The sequence below is a fragment of the Cricetulus griseus genome, chromosome 2 (genome assembly GCF_003668045.3).
Source record: "Cricetulus griseus strain 17A/GY chromosome 2, alternate assembly CriGri-PICRH-1.0, whole genome shotgun sequence".
Classification (NCBI taxonomy): Eukaryota; Metazoa; Chordata; class Mammalia; order Rodentia; family Cricetidae; genus Cricetulus; species Cricetulus griseus.
In genome coordinates, this window is record NC_048595.1 from 201,568,789 (window position 1) to 201,587,857 (window position 19,069).

At 48.5% G+C, this 19,069-nt stretch overlaps 1 long non-coding RNA gene across 1 annotated transcript in view; it reads right to left on the reverse strand.

Annotated features, from left to right (window-relative positions):
• Nucleotides 1–1,653: 1,653 nt before the first annotated feature.
• LOC118238233 overlaps nt 1,654–19,069 on the reverse strand; it is a 54,164-nt gene continuing 36,748 nt past the window's right edge. The window contains exon 2 of the long non-coding RNA XR_004768009.1: nt 1,654–1,905. This is a non-coding gene — a long non-coding RNA (uncharacterized LOC118238233). The remainder of the gene's footprint in view (nt 1,906–19,069) is intronic.

The window sequence follows — 19,069 nt, forward strand, 5'->3', positions numbered from 1 at the left end:
GCAAAGACAGGCAGGTATCTGCATAGTGAGTTCCACATCAATCAGGTTTACCAAGTGACACCCTGTCCCAATAAATAAATAAATAAATAAATAAATAAATAAATAAATAAATAAATAATCCCTTCTTGCTGTCTTCCCAGTAGGAGGTAGAGAGGGAAGCAGCAATAGACATGATAGGCTATGGATGATTATAATGTTGTCAACGGTGGTAACAGGGAGGCAGAAAGGAAATCAGGAGGCCTGGGGTATGGCTCAGTGGAAGGGTGGGGGATGGGAAGGGCCAAGGAGTAGGATGGAGAATGGGGATAGACTGCCAGGTAAGGGGTGGGTGACTCTAGGGGCTGAACCAAGTGAGAGGGGCTAAAGCACGGTGGACACTCTATCACCACCGCCCAAGGGAGGCGGTCACAGGCACAGACCTTCCCCAGGTGTGCCCTGGGGGGCTCTCAGGCCATCAAACTAGGTCATAAGCAGAAGTGGAAACATCACAGAATGAAGGACCCTGTTCTAGAATAAGTGCAAGCAAAGCTGAGATACATTCTTGCCAAGCCAACCTGTGAAGAGGGATCAGGCTGGGAGCTCCCCACCCCAGTTCAGATGCCAGCACCCAGATAAAGCATACAAGGAAGCAGGTCACTTAGTCACTTAGCTGCATTGGGTCACTAAGTAGGGGCGAAGTTGGGGCTACCACTTACTTAATCGAATGTTATTGAGGCCTGGCAGTAGTGACACATGTCTTTAGTCCTAGCGCTTGGGCTTGGGAGACAGAGTGCAGGTGAATTTCTAGGAGTTCCAGGCCAGCCTGTTCTACAGAGTGAGTGTCAGGACAGGCTCCAAAGCGACACAGAGAAACTGTCTTGAAAAACCAAAAAAATAAAAGTTCTGGAAGTATACACTAATCATAGCTACACCACATTATGAATGTATCTCATGGTACTGAGGGCTTCTTTTTCTTTGAGAAGGGATTTCAGGGTCTCATGCATCCAAGACTGGCTTCAAACTCACTATATAGCCAAAAACAATCTTGAATGTGTTGTGTGTTTGCCTTAATATCATCCCTCCTTTGTGTATGTGGGGGGGGGGGCTTCTCACTGGACCTAGAGTTTGCCAGTTCAGCTTGTCTGCTAGCCAGCAAACCCCAGGGACCCTCCTCTGCCTCCCCAGAGCTGGGCATCTGAACTCATGTCCCCATGATATCTATATGTGTACTTTCATGCATGTGGATTTGTCTATATACCCACAACAAATATACATATACAGCCACAATAAAAAATTATGTAAAATCAAGCCGGGTGTTGGTGGCGCACACCTTTAATCCCAGCACTCGGGAGGCAGAGGCAGGTGGATCTCAGTGAGTTCAAGACCAGCCTGGTCTACAAGAGCTAGTTCCAGGACAGCCTCCAAAGCCACAGAGAAACCCTGTCTCGAAAAACCAAAAATAAAAAATTATGTAAAATCGAACATTCTTTTTAAAAATAATAGCTAATGCCAAGTGGGCACGCCTTTAATCCCAGCACTCAGGAGGCAGAGGCAGGTGAATCAGAGTTCAAAGCCAGTGTGTGATCTACAGAGTGAGTTCCAGAACAACCAGGACTCTACAGAAAGACCTTGTCTCAAAAAACAACAACAACAACAATAATAATAATAATAATAATAATAATAACAATAACAAATATTTATTATCTTACTCTATGCTGGAAACGACCGAGACCTAGAGGCTATGAAGTGGGGGGCATTGGACTTAGGCATCTTAACACCACCCTATGTCCCTTGGTTTTAGGGACCCCTCTGTGGGTAAGTCCCAACAACTCTGATGAGACACCTCATCTTCATGGAGATCTTTAGATGTCTGCTGGTGGAGGCTGTGCGGAGACGACAGACAGGGCCTTGCAGATCTCGGGTGACCTGTGACAAAGATTATACACAATAGAACAAGTCTTTAGAAACATGCTGCCATGCTCAGGCGTTTTATGTGTATTTTGCTTTGTTCCATCTTGTCTGTGAGGCAGGGTTGACCCATGTACCCCAGGCTGACCTCCAGCTTGAGATCCTCCTGCCTGAGTGTCCTAAGTGCTGAGCTACATGCATGAGCCGGCATAACTGGATTAACAACAAGAATGTCATGATGATTTGTCACCATGTGTTTTCAGAGACTGGAAAGTGAAAAGTGTTATCAGAAACCAAATGTAAGACAAAAGAGTGAGGGTTAAGACCAAGGTGATTGGGCCAAACTTGAGACAAGGAGTCTCACTGGCCCGGAACTCTGTATGTAGGTTAGGGTAAGCTGGCTGCCAGTGATGCACCTGTCAATCACTACCCACCACTGCAAACAGGGGTCAGTGGCACTCGGCATCATGTTTGTCTTCTTTTATGTCAGTTCTGGGAATCAAACAACCACTTTTCTAGCAGCTCTCTTCTAAGCTCCAAGCTTCCTGGGTTCCAATCCTAGCTCTGCCATTTCCTGGTTAAGTTGGCGAGTTACTTAACCTCTCTGTGCTTCAGTTTCCTCTTCTCTGAAGTGGTATCAGCTCCTTAACCGGGTCATTCTGCAGTGGGACTGCAATAGCTCAGAGGCTGGCAGATGCAGTGAGTTTTGGCTATGCTTCTCTCCTGGCCCTCGGGACAATGCAGGGTTAACTCTATATCCTCAAGATGGGATTGAATGAGGACTAACAGAAAAGTTGACATTCAGGTTCCCACAAAGCGATTATACAACTTTGGGGTCAAGGAGAGCCAGCTGGGAATCTGCCCACGAGAAGCAGCCTGAGGGTCCAGTTGGTTGCCAGGGCAGCTTCAGACAAACCAGGTATTGTGACCTTCTGGTCACACTGGGGTATCCACTAAGGGTGGCACTGGGGGCCGATGGGGATGAGCTCGACCTTGAGCTAGGAGTGGCATGCGGAGGCTGCCCTTTGTTGGTGGGAATATAAACTGTACAACCAGGGCCAGGGAGATGATTCAGCAGTTACAAGAGGCTGCCACCCCACGATGCAGGCCTGACATCTAAGTTTGATTCCAAGAGCTCACATAAAGGTGGAAGGAGAGAGCCCATTCCATGACCTTGTACTCTAATGTCCAGGCACTCGCCGTGCAGGCACCTACACACAGTACATTGTGCACACATGCACAATGGTAATAAATAAAACTTGAAAATGAGTAAAATAAAATGTACAGCCACAGCTGGGCGGCGGTACAAGCCTTTAATTCAAGCACTCTAGAGACAAAGGAAGGTGGATCTGAGTTTGAGGCCAGCCTGGCCTACAGAGTGAGTTCCAGGACAGTCAGAGCAACATAGTGAAAACAAGTCTTTCTTTCAAACAAAGCTGGGCTACCAAGACTGGAGAGATGGATCAACAGCTAAGAATGATTCCTGCTCTTCCAGAGGCCTCATGTTAGGTGGCTCAAACCACCTATAACTCAACTGCAGGGAATCAGCTACCTTCTTCTGACTTCTATAGGCACCTGCAAACAAATGACACACACACACACACACACACACACACACACACACAAAAAAAAAAAAAAAAAAAAACCTTAAATAAATCTCTTTGTTTTTAAGTCAAAAAGTGAAATGGCTTAGGAGATAAAGACACTTGCTGTCAAGCGTGAGGACCTGAGTTCAATCCTTGGGACATCCATGGTAACGTAGAGAACTGGCTTCCTGAAGTTGTCCTTTGACCTCCATGCACTGTGATATACATCTATACATGCATACACAATAAATAAATGGAATAAAATGTAAAGTAATAAGTAAACCTTAAAAAAAAAAATGCTGGGGCTTGCTGGTGACACACACAACACTTAGAAGCAGGAGGGTCTGGGTTCGGTGGTCAGCCTATCCTTTGGCAAGTTCCTGGCCAGAGAGTCCCTGTCTCAGAAAAAACAAACAAATAAAAAAAAAGATAGTACCCCAGGGATGACAGCTGATGCTGCCCTCTGGCAGGTGCACCTGTTCCCCACACACACTCACACAAATGTGTACATGTATTCATTCACTCACACACAAAGAAAAAGTGCCAAACATAAAAGCAGGCATGGAGAGGCACGCCTGTAATCTCAGGAGACAGAAGCTGGAGGGTCAGAAAGTGAACGATCATCCCAGGCTACACAGTGATTTGGAGGCCAGCCACGGGGAAAGCAGAGCTTAATAGTATAAGTCAACACTCGGAAGCTGAGGCAGGAGAATGTTTGTGAATTCAAAGCCAGAGCTGCAGGGGTGACTCGGTGGTTAAGAGCACTGGCTGCTCTTCCAAAGGTCCTGAGTTCAATTCCCAGCAACCACATGGTGGCTCACAGCCATCTATAATGAGATCTGGTGCCTCTGCTGGCCTGCAGGCAGAACACTATACACATAATAAATAAATAAAATCTTAAAAAGAAACCCTGTTGCCAACTGTTGGTAGCACACACCTTTAAGCCCAGCACTCGGGAGGCAGAGGCAGGCTGATCTCTGTGAGTTTGAGGCCAGCCTGGTCTCCAGAGTGAGTGCCAGGACAGGCTCCAAAGCTACACAGAGAAACCCTGTCTCGAAAAACAAAAAAAAAAAAAAAAAAAAAAAAAAAAAGGAAGGAAGGAAGGAAGGAAGGAAGGAAGGAAGGAAGGAAGGAAGGAAGGAAGAGAAACCCCGTGTTGAAAGACAACAACAGAAAAGTAAGATCCAAAAAGAAAAGAGCTAAAATGGGAAAAATAGGATCATGGAGAAGAAAAGCCTGGCGCCTGGGGTGGCTCGTCCTCAGCCAGCTTTTCCTTGACCCCAGGTCCCAGCCCCAGGTTCTAAGAGTAAGAAGAGGGTGGAGAGTGGTTGTGGGCACACAGTGGAGGAAGTACTGCCCTGGAAGATGTCCCCTCAGCTCTAGCGTTGCCCCGTGGGAAGGAGTTACGGAAGTCCATTCTCCCTGTCCCTAGCCTGTCTTCGGACGCCCATCATGCATCCAAGGGCTCTTCGGACACAAACTCCCACATCTACTGTGTCTACAGTGAGAGGTCGCCTCCGCCAACCGCAGCTAATCTTGGTCTGGCTCTCACATTAACACACTGGCATGGGGGGTGGGGTCAGGGGCTGGAGAGATGGCTCAGAGGTTAAGAGCACTGGTTGCTCTTCCAGAGGTCCTGAGTTCAATTCCCAGCAACCACATGGTGGCTCACAGCCATCTGTAATGAGATCTGGTGCCCTCTTCTGGTGTGCAGGCAAATATGCAGACAGAACACTGTATACATAATAAATAAATCTTTAAAAAAAAAAAAAAAAAAAACACACTGGCATCAGACTGGGGAAAGAGGCCCCAAGGAGCTGTTTGGATGGTGAGATTGGGGACATTTTTCCTTTCATGTATTTACAATTTTCCTGCAACCGACACATCTTCTTATGTGTTGGAAAAAGAGTCACTGCAGAAGGGGTGTGTCATAGCCACAGCACTCCCAGGGGACAAGGCCCTGGAAAGATTGCACATAAGGAGCACAAAATGTCAGGGCTGGAAAGAAAGCTGGCACAAGGACTGGGGACAAACTGCCCTCAGGGACCACTTGGGGCCTATGTGTGGCAAAGAGAGGTCTCTTGTTCTGTGCTCCATGGGGTTGGGTACACATGTGAGTGAGCCACGTATGTCGTTGGATGACAAAGCTAGCTTGGTCTGCTTCAGCTACTTTTCCCATTGCTTTGATAAAATACCTGTCCCAAGCACCTTGAGAAAGGAAACGGGTTTATTCTAATCAAGGGTACAGTCCATCATGGCAAGAAAGGCCTAGCAGCGGGAGCCTAAGATAGCCAATCACATTGCATCTGCAGTTGGGAAATACACCAACAAATGCACAACCTGCTTTCTCCTTTGCGCTCAGTCCAGGATCCCAACCCAAAAAATGGTGCTGTATCCAGCGGGTATATGTTCCCACTTTAGTTAACCTGATCCAGCTCAGATAATCCTTCACAGGCTTGCCCAAAGGCTAACCATAGGGAACCCCAAAGTCAGTTCAAAACACCCCAAGACAAAGTTCTCAGCACAAAGGAGATTTATTTCCCCCAGAGGGGCAGAGGGCAGAGAAAAGGGACAAAGACAGGAGATAGAGGATGAGTGAAAAGAGGAAGGGAAAAAGGGAAAGGGGCAGGTATGTTTGTACCAGAAGAACAAAGGACTGCCTCTGGATAAAGAGACAGATGTGGCATACAAGAAAATTGAGGTTTAGTAGCGCACGCCTTTTAATCCCAGCACTTGGGAGGCAGAGGCAGGCGGATATCTGTGAGTTCGAGGCCAGCCTGGTCTCCAGGGCGAGTGCCAGGATAGGCTACAAAGCTACACAGAGAAACCCTGTCTCAGAAAAAAAAAGAAAAGAAAAGAAAGAAAGAAAAGAAAACCGAGGTTTATAAAGGTACAAGGGGAAACCCTGTGTTAGGATGAGGTGTTTAATTTTAATTGAACGTGTTAATTAGGTGAACCAAAGGGGGCTTTTGATTGCTGTGTTTCAATACTTTGAAAGCTGTACCTTGGTAGTCAGCCTCAGGAGGAGGGATTGGCCATATAAGGGAATAGACCTTGGGGGTAAGCTTCAGGAATGTAACAGCTTTTAGAAAGGCAGAGGGAAGGAGGGAGAAGGGCAAGGCCTGCTAGAGTCACAGGCTCAAGTGGGCTAATGTCCCTTCATTAACCAGCTAGGCAATCCCTGGACAACCTAGGTAACCCCTCCCAGGCTTGCCTGGAGGCTGGTCTCCTAGGTGATCATAGAACCCATCAAACTGACAACTGAGACCACTACAGTCTCCATCCAAGCAGCCCTGTAACAAAACAAGCTGTTTTCAAGGCAGTGAGCTCTCCATCATAGGAGGAGGTGTGCTTGCTTGCTTGGGCAGAAACCACTCGGAGGCTTAAAGAAAGATTTCTAAGCTGTTCTGAAGAATGAACCAAGAGTGCCTGAGGTCCCAGAAAGAGGCTCAGAGTGAAAAAAAAAAACAAAAAACAAAAAAAAAAAAAAAAAAAAAAAAAAAAAAAACACGAAAACAAAACCCTTTTAAAAAAAGATGGAGTGGGGTGGGCAACAAGATGGCTGGGAGGGTCAAGGAGCTGCCACAGAGCCTGTTGACCTGAGCTCAATTCATGGGCCCCATGTAATGGTAAGAGAGAACCAATTCCAGGAAGTCGTCCTCTGACCTCCAAGGTGTGTATGACACTAGTGCTCCCCTAGACACACACACACACACACACACACACACACACACACACACACACACACGTACACACACACTCATACATACACACACACATACACACACACACACACACACACACACACACACACACACTAAAAACATAGCAGCTTAGCCAGGTGGTGGTGGCCCATGCCTTTAATTCCAGCACTCAGGAGGCAGAGACAGGTGGATCTGAGTTTGAGGCCAGCCTGATCTACAGAGCGAGTTCCAGGATAGCCAGGGCTACACAGAGAAACCCTGTCTCAAAAACAAAAACAAAAATTAATTAAAAAAACAAAAACATTACATGTTAAGGTGAATTGTGAGCCTCCCTGATCAGACAGAAAGTGGCAAGGGCACTCCGACGCCATTTGCAATCTTGGTGGTAGAAAGCTTGGTCAAGTAGTGTTACGTGGAACAGGCTAGGATCTTGGTTTTCTGGAATCATCTAGCCTCTCTAGATAAAAATGAACTCACTGCTGCCTCAGGGCGTTGTCCTAAACAACACCCCTCCTCTCTAGGTCTAACCTTCTGCTCACTGGTCTCTGCTGAAACTCTTGTTCCAAGGATAGCCAAATTGTCAGTCACACTCTTGGGGAGGACAGTTGCTCAGGTTTTAGGGGAAGCAAGCCTGATGCTCAAAGAGATTCAGCAGAGCTGGCAGGGATCAACCAGGCTGCCTAGATACAGCTAGGAAGAAAACCAGATGTTATTGCCCAGTGTGGTCACTGCTTCTGCAAATGGTCTCAAGTCTCAGCTTTTCTCCCAGGGCTTCCTGTGGGAAGGCTGGCAGGAGAGGGTACTGCCATGAGAGTGCAAAATGAGGCCAGAAGAGAGATGAAGAAACACTGTGTTCCACAGATGCATTTCTGGTCTAAGCACTGGAGAGGTGGCTCATGGGTAAAGTGCTTGTCCTGTGGATACAGACTTCTGAATTCAAATCCCTATAACTCACTTAAAGTGGATTCTGTAGGGTGTGGGTAGGGTGTGTCTAATCCCAAAATTTCAACATCAGCCTCATTTAAATAAGAGGTCCAGGGCCAACCTGGGCTACATGAGACTCTGCCACCCTCAAAAAAAAAAAAGGTTGGGTCAAGCAGGAGGTGGTGATGCATGCCTTTAACCCCAGCACTCAGGAGGCAGAGGCAGGACAGTCTCTAAGTTTGAGGCCAGCCTGGTCTACAGAGAAAGTTCCAGGACAGCTAGGGCTACACAGAGAAACCCTGTCTCAAATATATATATATATATATATATATATATATATATATATATATATATATTAATTATATAATATATATATATATAGTATTTAATATATATATATTAAAAACTGGGGGTCAGGATGAACTGATATGGTAGAGAATTTGCTTAGTATGTGCAAAACTCTGAGCTTAATCTCCAACATCCCACAAAAAAATATTTTTTTAATTTAAACTAAAACAGAACTAGGGAGCTGTCTCCTTGCTGACCAGCTTTTATAGTGCCAGAGGCTATAGTACAGGCTGCTGCGGGGATGTGAGGGAGGGTACATCAATGACCTCGCCCAATGCTGTACCCAGCCTGCTACAATACAGACTCGCCACACAACATGAACCCACTGGTGTGATACTGACATGATGTCATAAGGTAGCCAACTGCCCACTGGTGTGATACTGGCATGGATGTCATAAGGTAGCCAACTGCCCACTGGTGTGATACTGGCATGGATGTCATAAGGTAGCCAACTGCCCACTGGTGTGATACTGGCATGGATGTCATAAGGTAGCCAACTGCCCACTGGTGTAAGACTGACATGGATACTTTCAGATTGGATTTGAGGTTTGCCCCACAGGGAGGAGGGAGCTCATGCCTGGTGCTGTAAACTTAGTGAAAAGCTGGTGGCTGATGTTAGTGGAACCCATTATTGTAATTTTGCTAAATGATAATGTTGCCAGCCAGGTGGTAGTAGTGGTGGTGGTGGCACACAACTTTATGCCTTTAATCCCAGCACTGGGGAGGCAGAGGCAGGCAGGTCTCTGAGTTCAACACCATCCTGGTCTACAGAGCGAATTCCAAGACAGCCAGAGCTGTTACACAGAGAAACCCTGTCTCAAAAACCAAAAATGGATGGATGGATGGATAGATAGGTAGGAGCTGCCATGTGAGTGCTGGAAATTGAACTAGGTTCCTCTGGAAGAGCAGGGCAGGGCAGGGCTAGTGCTTTTAACCACTTCATGTCTCTCCAGCCTGAACACCTCTGAAGCAGCTAGGGAGTGTGAAATAAGACTACATGATAATCACGTTGAGTTTATATTTAAAATCCAGATTCCTGGAGCTTAGGAGGAGGCTCAGTGGGTGAAGTGCTTGCTGTGCAAGCATAAGGACCTGAATTTGGATCCCCAGCAGCCATATAAAAAAGAAAAGCATGCACATCTGTAATTCCAGCGCTGGGGACATAGAGACATGGATCCCTAGGGATCACTGGTCAGCCTGCGCCAAATGGCTCAACTCCAGAGTTAGTGAAAAAAACTGTCTCAAAAGTGAAATAGAAGGTGTAGCAAACTCCTGTAGTCCTGGAACTTGGGAAATGGAAGCAGGGGGACAAGGAATTCCAGATCAGCCTCAGCTATATAGCAAGTTCAAGGCTAGGCTGGGATACAAGAGACCCTCTCAAAAAAAAGGGGGGGTAGTGGTAATTGAGAAAGGCACTGTAAGGAAAAGGGGCCAGCTAAAGAAACACACCCCAAGCAGAGCCAAAGAAACACACTTTGGCCCTGGAATCAGAGCCAGTGAAAGAAATACACCCTGGCCCTAAAATTAGAGTCAAAAGGCTAAAAAGGACCAGTGAAAGAAACACACTTTGGCCCTGAAACCAGACCCAAATCTGACCCTAAACCTGTACAGAAAACCAACCAACTCCTGGGCAGGAGATCTAGCCATCCTGAGGTAAGGGACTGAAATTTGACCAATCCCCACGCTGGAAATCTCCCTGGAAAAACTCCACCCCCTAAGAATCCCTATATAAACCCTGTGTCTGTTCAGCTTGTGGCTGTCCCTGGCAGAGGGCAGCCACTCTCCTGGATTCCTTCCTCACAATAAATCTCTTGAATGAGGTTTGGATGAGACCTTCTTTTGCTGGAGCAGAGACGACTCTGGGCAGAGCTGAGAGGAGCAGGGTTGTAACACTTTTCACTGCAGGGAAAACCTTCCCCTGGTGAAACAGAGTTGTTACACTCTGCTCTCAGGGGACCAGAGCGGAATTGCAGTGGAAACCCTCTCCATCAGGAGCAGAGCTGATACACTGGGAAGCTGCTATGCTTACTGTGACCTGTGGTATTCCTTGACTCCTGATTGCCAGAATACCTTTCCATCTGAGCTGTAACACTCAGTATTCTTTGGCTCCCAAGAGCCAGAATCCCTGTCTATCTCGTCCAAGTCATCAAAATGCTTACAGACACCTCACATAGAAATGCACACACACAGCCGGGCGTTGGTGGCACACGCCTTTAATCCCAGCACTCGGGAGGCAGAGGCAGGCGGATCTCTGTGAGTTCGAGACCAGCCTGGTCTACAAGAGCTAGTTCCAGGACGGCCTCCAAAGTCACAGGGAAACTCTGTCTTGAAAAAAAAAAAAAAAAAAAAAAAGAAATGCACACACACACACACACACACACACACAATGCAGATCCCCTGAAGAGTAGGGCTGCTCCTGTGAGTATCTGTGGGAAGAGCTGTTCCAGCAAAGGGAACAACCAAGTACCATGGTCCTGGGACAGAAAAGTAAGGAAACGTGAACAAGGCCAGAGCCTAGGAAAGCAGCAGGTTCCCAAGGGATGAGGAGGCTATGTTTCTGTCTAAAGCACTGAAAGTCCCATGTTGCAGGAAATGCAGCTGAGTTTTGATTAAGAAAACCTGCTGTGGACTAAAGAAACAGCTGTGCAGGTTAGCAAACTGAGTCCTCTTCCAGAGCACCTGGTTTCAACAGCATGGCATAGCTAGCAAATGGTGCTGGGGAAATTAGATACTGTTGAACCAATTTCAAAGTGTTTATGCTTGTACTTGTAGATCTGGGCTATTCTCAGCCTTGCAAAGCTTCCTTCTGAAGATAAGGCAGAGATACAACTGGTCAAACTGTGAATGCTCTGTCTTAATGGGACAGACCAGGCTAGTCTCCAAGATCCGCCTGCCTCTGCCTCTCAAGTGCTGCGAGTAAAGGTGTGTGGCAATGTGGGACATCTTTGTCAATCACTCCACTAAGACTCAGGGGACGTCAAGGAAGAGGAGGCAGAAAGAATGTGAGGGCCAGAGGCAGGGGAGGAGTACCAAGGAATGCTGCTTCTGGACCAAACAAGACGGTTGCATTCATGAACTCACAGCAGCTTTAGTTACCTGTACAAGGACCAGCTTATCAAAATTCCAGCATGGGGAGGGGCAGTTCTCAAAGCCCCACTTCTAACTGAGGAACTAAGGGCAATTGACAGCTGATGGGGGAGGGAGAATCATTTTTCTTTGAAGGTGTGACCCCTGAGAGGCCCCCCGTGTACCAGTAGAAGGCCCCACACCCACACACACTTGGCAGCACTAATTGGATTTGGTGGTTATTTAAAAATTAGATGATTATGAAAAGAAATGAATACAAAGACACTTTTAGGGGTTGGTCAAGAAAGGTCTTCTCTATGTGGTCCTGGCTGTCCTGGAACTAGCTCTATAGACCATCCAGGCCTCAAATTCAGAGATCCACCTGCCTCTACCTCTTGAGTGCTGGCATTAAAGGTGTGAGCCACCACCTGCCCTGCTACAAAATGCATAATTTTTGTTTGAGACAGTGTCTCCCTATGTAACCTTGGCTGTCCTAGAACTCACTACATAGACAGGCTGGTCTTGAACTCGAAGAGCTCCTCCTGCCTCTGTCTACAAGTACTGGAAGTTTTTCAACATGAAAATGAATGTTAGTCACAGGAAAAGCTGGAACCACTCCTTGCTATCAGTGAGGAATTAAATGGTGCAGCCACCATGAAAAGCAGAGTGAGGGTCTGAGTATGTGGCTCAGATGGTGGGATGCTTGCCTGAAAGGCCTGGCATCCTGGCTTTGATCCCCAGCACAACATACACCCAGAAAAGTGCTGCATGATTGTAAGCCTAGCACTCCAGAGATGGGGCAGGAAGATTAGAAGTTCAAGGTCATCCTTTGCTGTATAGGAAGTTTGAGGACAGCCTTGGCCATATGAGACCCTATCTAAAATTAAATAAGATGAATTTCACATTAGTAGTATTTTATCAGTGTTGAAAACAACAAATTCTGAATGTGTATCATAAAGTTAGCCTGGCAGCTAGGCATGGTGGTACCTGCCTATATCTTAACACTTGGGAGGCTGAGGCAGGAGGATCATGGGTTTGAGGCCTACTTGAGCTTCACAGTGAGACCTGTCCCAGGGCAACAGCAACAAAGAGAACAAAATGGTTTACTTTTTCAGCCCTAGCTACAATGTGAACTCTGTGAGACCAGGGCCAGGTCAGTCTGAAGTTCCCACCGACCCTAAGGACCCAGTCATTGAAAACATGAGGAGCAAGACAGATGAGGGCCCAGCCACCTGAATCTTACAGTCTAGGACAAGGGGGAAACACTGAGCAAACAAGTAGGTAAGAATATTGTGCATGCCGGGCATTGGTGGCACATGGCTTTAATCCCAGCACTTGGAAGGCAGAGACAGGCGGATCTCTGTGAGTTCGAGACCAACCTGGTCTACAAGAGCGAGGACCAGGACAGCCTCCAAAGCCACAGAGAAACCCTATCTCGAAGAAAACCAAACAAACAAACAAAACAAACAAACAAATCATCCTCTGAACCTGGCAAGATGGCTTTGTGGGTAAAAGTACTTGGCACCCTACAATGCAAGCCTGATGACCTGATGACCCTAGGACCCAGATAAAAGTGGAGAGAAATGACCTCCACATGGCACCCATCCCATAAACACACACACTTTTTTAAGATTCATTTATTATGTATGCAGTGTTCTGTTTGCATGTTGCCTGCATGCCAGAAGAGGACACCAGATCTCATTACAGATGGTTGTGAGCCACCATGTGGTTGCTGAGAAATGAAATCAGGACCTCTGGAAGAACAGTCATCTCTCCAGCCTCAGATAGTCTCTTTTAAAAACTTCAAGTGCTGGACAGTGTTGGAACTCACCTTTTATCCCAGCACTCAGGAGGCACAGGCAGGCAGTTCACTAAGTTTGAGGCCAGCCTGGCCTACAGAGCAAGTTCCAGGACAGCCTGGGCTGTTACACAGAGAAACCCTGTCTCGAAAAACAAACAAAACAAAACAAAATTTCAAGAGGGCTGGGCTTTGGATCAGTGGTAGAGCACTTGCCCAGCATGTGCAAGGCCCTAGGTTGTTTCCAGCTCTACAAAACATAAGATCAAATAGCTCAGAGGATAGGGAGTTTGCCTCATACGCACAAATCCCTGAGTGTGACTCCCAGCACTACATAAATGAGGAGTGGCTGTGGCTCACACCTGTAATTCCAATACCCATGAGGTAGAGGCAGGAAGATTGGAAGTTCAAGGTCATCCCCAGCTTCACAGCAAGTTCAAGGCTCATCTGAGATACATGAGACCCTGCCTCAAAATAAAGTAATATAATAATAAGGGTCAGTCCTGCAGGCCCTTATTAACAGGATCTATGTGACCTGCATCCATGAAGCTCCCAGCTTCATCATCACCCCAAGTAAGGATTCTGACTGCCCCAAATCAGGTCACAAAACCTCTCCTTACTGGCTGGCTGGGCTCATGAGCCCAACCGGGTCCAGGGAGGAGGTAGAAGCCCTGAACATCTCCCCTATGGCCTTGCCACCTGCCTGGAACCTTCTCTAGTACCGCCTTGCTCTCAGGAGAAAATGCACAGCTCCAGGCCCAGTCTCCTCACCTTCCACCTTTCAATACCACCCACCCAGCTGATGCCATAACCCTGCTTCCCTCCGTCTTGTACCCTGAAACCCCCTCCCTTGGTCCACCTTACTCCTGTCCTGCCAAATGTTTATTTGTCCTCTTGCATCTTGTGCCTCTCCCAGGAAGCTTTCCTTCGCCTTCTAGGGTGGGTCAGACCTCTGCTGTGGGCTGTCACAGGCCTAATGACATTATTCTCCCTCACCACAGGCAAGTCCTGTGAGGGCAAGGACCGGCTCCTTTGGACTCAAGCCTAACCCAACACACAGTAAGCTGTCAGTAATGGCTGCCGAGTTGTATATGTGGGTTCACAGGCAGTGAGCACTCTGGACTCTGCACAGGGTTTAACTGCAGATCAGGCAGTCTGGAAAACAGAGACTAAGAGGAGCAAGGTCGTGACCTGTTCCAGGCCCAAGCCTCACTCCCCTATCTAACTTGACTGCCATAAAGCCTCAAAAAAAAAAAAAAAAGAAAAAAAAAAAAAAAGGATAAACTCATAGCCTCATATTTTCTTGTACCCTTCCTGCCAATACACACACACTGATGTGCAAACCCCAGCCAGGATGACTATCCCAGTGCCCTTTTAACCAATCCAGTCCAGTCCAGTCCAGATGGCCTCTTTCCTTGACTAGTCCTAGAGAGAACTTGTTCCCAGATAGAGCCTGTCCCATCCTTCCTTCCTCCCTCCCCTGTCCCTTGGCTTCCCTACTTCCTTCCTTCCTGCTCTTTCGGGAAAGGTCCCTGCTCTTAGGCAAGGCCCCCCAGATCTAGCTGCCTACACTAGGACACACACTTTCTGTCGTCCAGCTCCCATGCCCCACTGAGGTGAGGGATCTGATCCAGGCCACAGGCACCATGAGAACACAGAGCAGCAGAAAGCAAGGATCCTCTTGCCTCTCCCTCTACCCCCAACCCTAGAGCCCCTAGAGCTTACCCTGAAGGCCTGGTAGGGCCGTGCCACCCCTGCCTGGCAGCCAGCCATTGCTGAAAGCCTCCTCCTACCAAGTCTGCCTGGTATAATCATGTGTCTCTCTCTCTCTCCCTCACACACACACACACACACACACAGAGAGAGAGAGAGAGAGAGAGAGAGAGAGAGAGAGAGAGAGAGAGAGAGGATGGATTTATTAAATAAAAGTAGGGAAAGCTCCCAAAAGTAGGTGGGATTTTGAGGGAGCAATACTTAGATTTTTTTTTAAGACTTATTTATTATGTATGTAGTATTCTGCCTGCATGTCTTAACCTCTGAGCCATCTCTCTAGCCCCCACCTCTGGGATCTTAAATGCTTACATGACTAACTACTACTGCTGTTATCATCCCCAACTCCTCCTCCTCTCCCTCCTCTTTCCTCTCTCCCCTCCTCCTCCTCCTGCCCCTCTGATTTAACCTTTACAATGACCCTGGGGAGTAGGGGAATTTTTGTCCTTATTTAATTCATTTTATTGTACTAATTTTATTGTTGAGATAAGGTCTCAAATGACCCAGGATAGCCTTGAATTCATTACACAGCCGAGGAGAATCTTGAGCTTCTAAACAGCCTGCCAAGATTTTGTGGTGCTGAGGATAGAACCCAAAGCCCCATGCACACCAGGCAAGCACTCTACCAAATGAGCTACTCACTCAGGAGGCAGAAACCAGTGGATGATCTCTGTGATTTCAAGGCCAGCCTGGTCTACAAAGTGAATTCCTGGTCATCTGGGGCTACACAGTGAGACCCTGTCTCAAAAACAAAAAGAAAGAATGGAAGGAAGGAAGGAAGGAAGGAAGGAAGGAAGGAAGGAAGGAAAGAAGGAAGGAGATTGCTCAAGCTCAAACCCCGATCAGATCACTGCCTCCCCTTCTCTCTTACTGATGCTAGAACACTTCACAGGCTTGAATGTCTGTCACCCAGTCATGCAAAACAGATGGGGGAGGCATTTCAAGAAACTCAGTCACAGCACTTAGGTGGCAGAGGCAAGTGGATCTCAGTGAGTTCCAGGACAGCCAGGACTACAGAGCGAGTTCCAGGACAGCCAGGACTATTACACAAAGAAACCCTATCTCACAAAGAAAAAACAAAACAAAACAAAACTCAATCACTATCTATTGCTGATGCCAGGCCAGAAATGGACACAAGATCACAGCCCAATCTTAGTAAATCACCCGAACACAGCAGTCTGCAGAAACCTAACCTGGTCCCTCCTGCTCTGTCCACATGCACAGACAGGAGTCCATTTCTCTCATTCACCGATAGGAGGAAATCTCATTTTGTGAGAGAAAGGGAGGATGATCTAACCCTTCAAGGACTGCTGAAGTTTGGAAAATGGGCTCAAGCAGGTGAAGAGATAGCACTCTGGGGAGCATCTCTGCTTCTCTGCCACCAGAGGGCGCGCGTTCCCTCTCAGAGCCCAAACCACGACGGCGTCTTCTGCGGGCCGGCAAAGGATGCCGCGTGGAGGATGCACCAACTTCAGGAAGAACCTCCCTGGGATAAATCTCCACCTTGGGCATGGATTCGGTCTTTATACAATAACACTTTGCCTCTTGGCCTTCCACTCTGGCCGCGCCCCACGCTGTGGCCTCCGGGCTACCGTTCGTGCGCCCCCTCCTGGTTATTGAGAGCACTACGGCCTGGCGGTATTAGGCTTCGGAGGGTGGATGTGAGGACAGAGGTAAAGAAAATTTAGCTGTTGTGGTCAGGAAATGCCTAATGGGAATATTCTGAACAGAGAGAGGTTGTAGTGCTCATCGCTAAGTACTCTGACGTGGGTACAGGGAGAGTATGGGAACTGCACTGACCGGCCAGGTTATTGGACCCTTCATAAGAGAACGCTGAGGGACCACCAGATAGGTACTGGAAGCAGTGCATGATGGTCCCTGGAGACTGTTAAAAGGTACTAATCGTAAAAAGGAAGGAGAGCACCGAGTAGTTACATGGTGGTGCTGTGGATTTGAGTGACTATTTGCAAGCAAGCCGTTGACCCTAGGGGCATACTGAGTAGCACCTTGTAAAGATGAAGATACTGCATAGGAGCTGGGGGTCCAAACCCACAGTAGGAAGCAATAAGTGGGTTTAGAGATACGGCTAAGAGGGTAAAGAGGATCCTAACATGTACTGGGGACACGGGCAGTATCTATGCGCAGTGGGCACCGTGCTTGACACTGGATGACTACTGCAAATCACTGAACTTGCATTCATACACCGATTCAGGATGGTACTTCCCCACCGTGTCTCAGTGGCCCTCTCCAGCCTGTGTCATTGTACCATTTTCACAGTTAGGACTTAGATCACATCTATCCCTCAAGAGGCTCTGGCCCTGACCAAAACCTGTCCACGATTTCCTAGTTTGTTGGGATTTGCGGGGGAGGGGACCGATGCATTTGAACAGAGGACAGAGTCTCCTTTTTCTGCTTCCCCCAGACATACAGGGAAGTAAAGGCAGGTCAGCCTTTCATTCCCAGAAAAAATACCGAGCCCCCTCCTCAGCCCCTCCTACCAGGCTTTGGCCTCCTGGCCCAGCCTGCTGGCTGCTGGGCCGGGAGGGGCTGCCAGGCTCGGCCTCCTGCCCACTGCGGGGCGCCGGGGGAGGGCGGCGCGAGGCTCGAGATGCCGCGTTGCCATGGAGACGCTGCCGCATCCTGACTGCTCCTGGCAACGGGGTCCCGCAGCCAGGCAGGCGCTCGGCGGGGACCCCAGGGAGCGGGCGCGCCAGGCTGCCCACGGCGCCGCCAGACCCCCGGGACACGAATCCGGCTCCCCCCACACACAAACACCCCTCACTACCGCTCCCAGGGGCACACACATGTACATGCGCGCCCCAGCTGCAACAGCCCAGGCGGAACTGCAGCCCAAGCCCTCCCTGCAGCCCCCACTCATTAATTCAGCAAACATTTGCCGACCGTCTCAGTGCCAGGCGCGAGCTGGCCACTGCGGCTGCAGCGACGAGTCACACCGGGACGCCGCACCGCCCCCGCCCCCATCTCAGCCCGCAGGGTAGGCAGACACAGAAACACTGCGATCAATACTGTGACCCCAACAGCAGCCACCGTCGACTGTGTGCTAAACCTGTCTCAGGCAAGGGTCGAGCAGGGGGTTTTGGTTTTGGATTTTTTTCCTTGTGACCATTGAGAAGCACGGTGAGAATCGCTGCCCCCACCCCCGTTTTTTTTTTTGTTTTTTTTTTGTTTGTTTGTTTTGTTTTTGTTTTTTTACAGATGAGGAAACTAAGGCCCAGGAGGACATGTTTATTCTCCCGAGGCCACACAGCAAGAGACAGAGCAGGCTTTCTAATCTGAACCTTACCCCCTTCCGGCCCTATCACTGCTGTGTCTCCAGAGCATAACCAAAAAGGACCCGTCTCAGTCTGTGAGACATCAGGGACACAGATCTAGCCTTGGGTCTTAGAGCAAATGCAAACCTACCAGGCGGAGCAAGAGACAAGCAGTCTAGGCTGAAAGAACAGCTCTTGTAAAGCAATGGAGACTTTCAGCTAACAGGCTGCAGGGTAGGGAGAGCAAGGACAGGGAATGTGGTTAGACAGTCAAGTCTGGCAGGGTGGTGGTAGAAGAGGCAAGCGGAGTTTGAGGCCAGCCTGGTCTACAGAGTGAGTTCCAGGACAACCGGGGCTACACAGAGAAACCCTGTTTCGTGGGGCGGGGGGGGGACGGGGAGGGGGGGGAAAACGCAGAGCTGGGCGGTGTAGCTCAGTGGTAGGGAGTTGACCTAGCGCGTGCAAGGCTTCAAGATTTGATCTCCATGCCGTGGAGGCCTGGAGTGAGGTGGGGTTGGCCTCTGTTAACCCACGCCAAGGAAACTAGACTCCATTCCTAGTGGAGCTGGGAGAATGTGAGCACGGGAGGGCATGCGCTGACTGTTGCTCTGGCAACCACCTGGAAGGGGCAAAGCAGGAAGAGAACTGAGAGACTAGAGAGCACGCTGTGGCCGAATCTCCCCAGCCAATTTCAATGAGAAAGGAAGGAGGTAA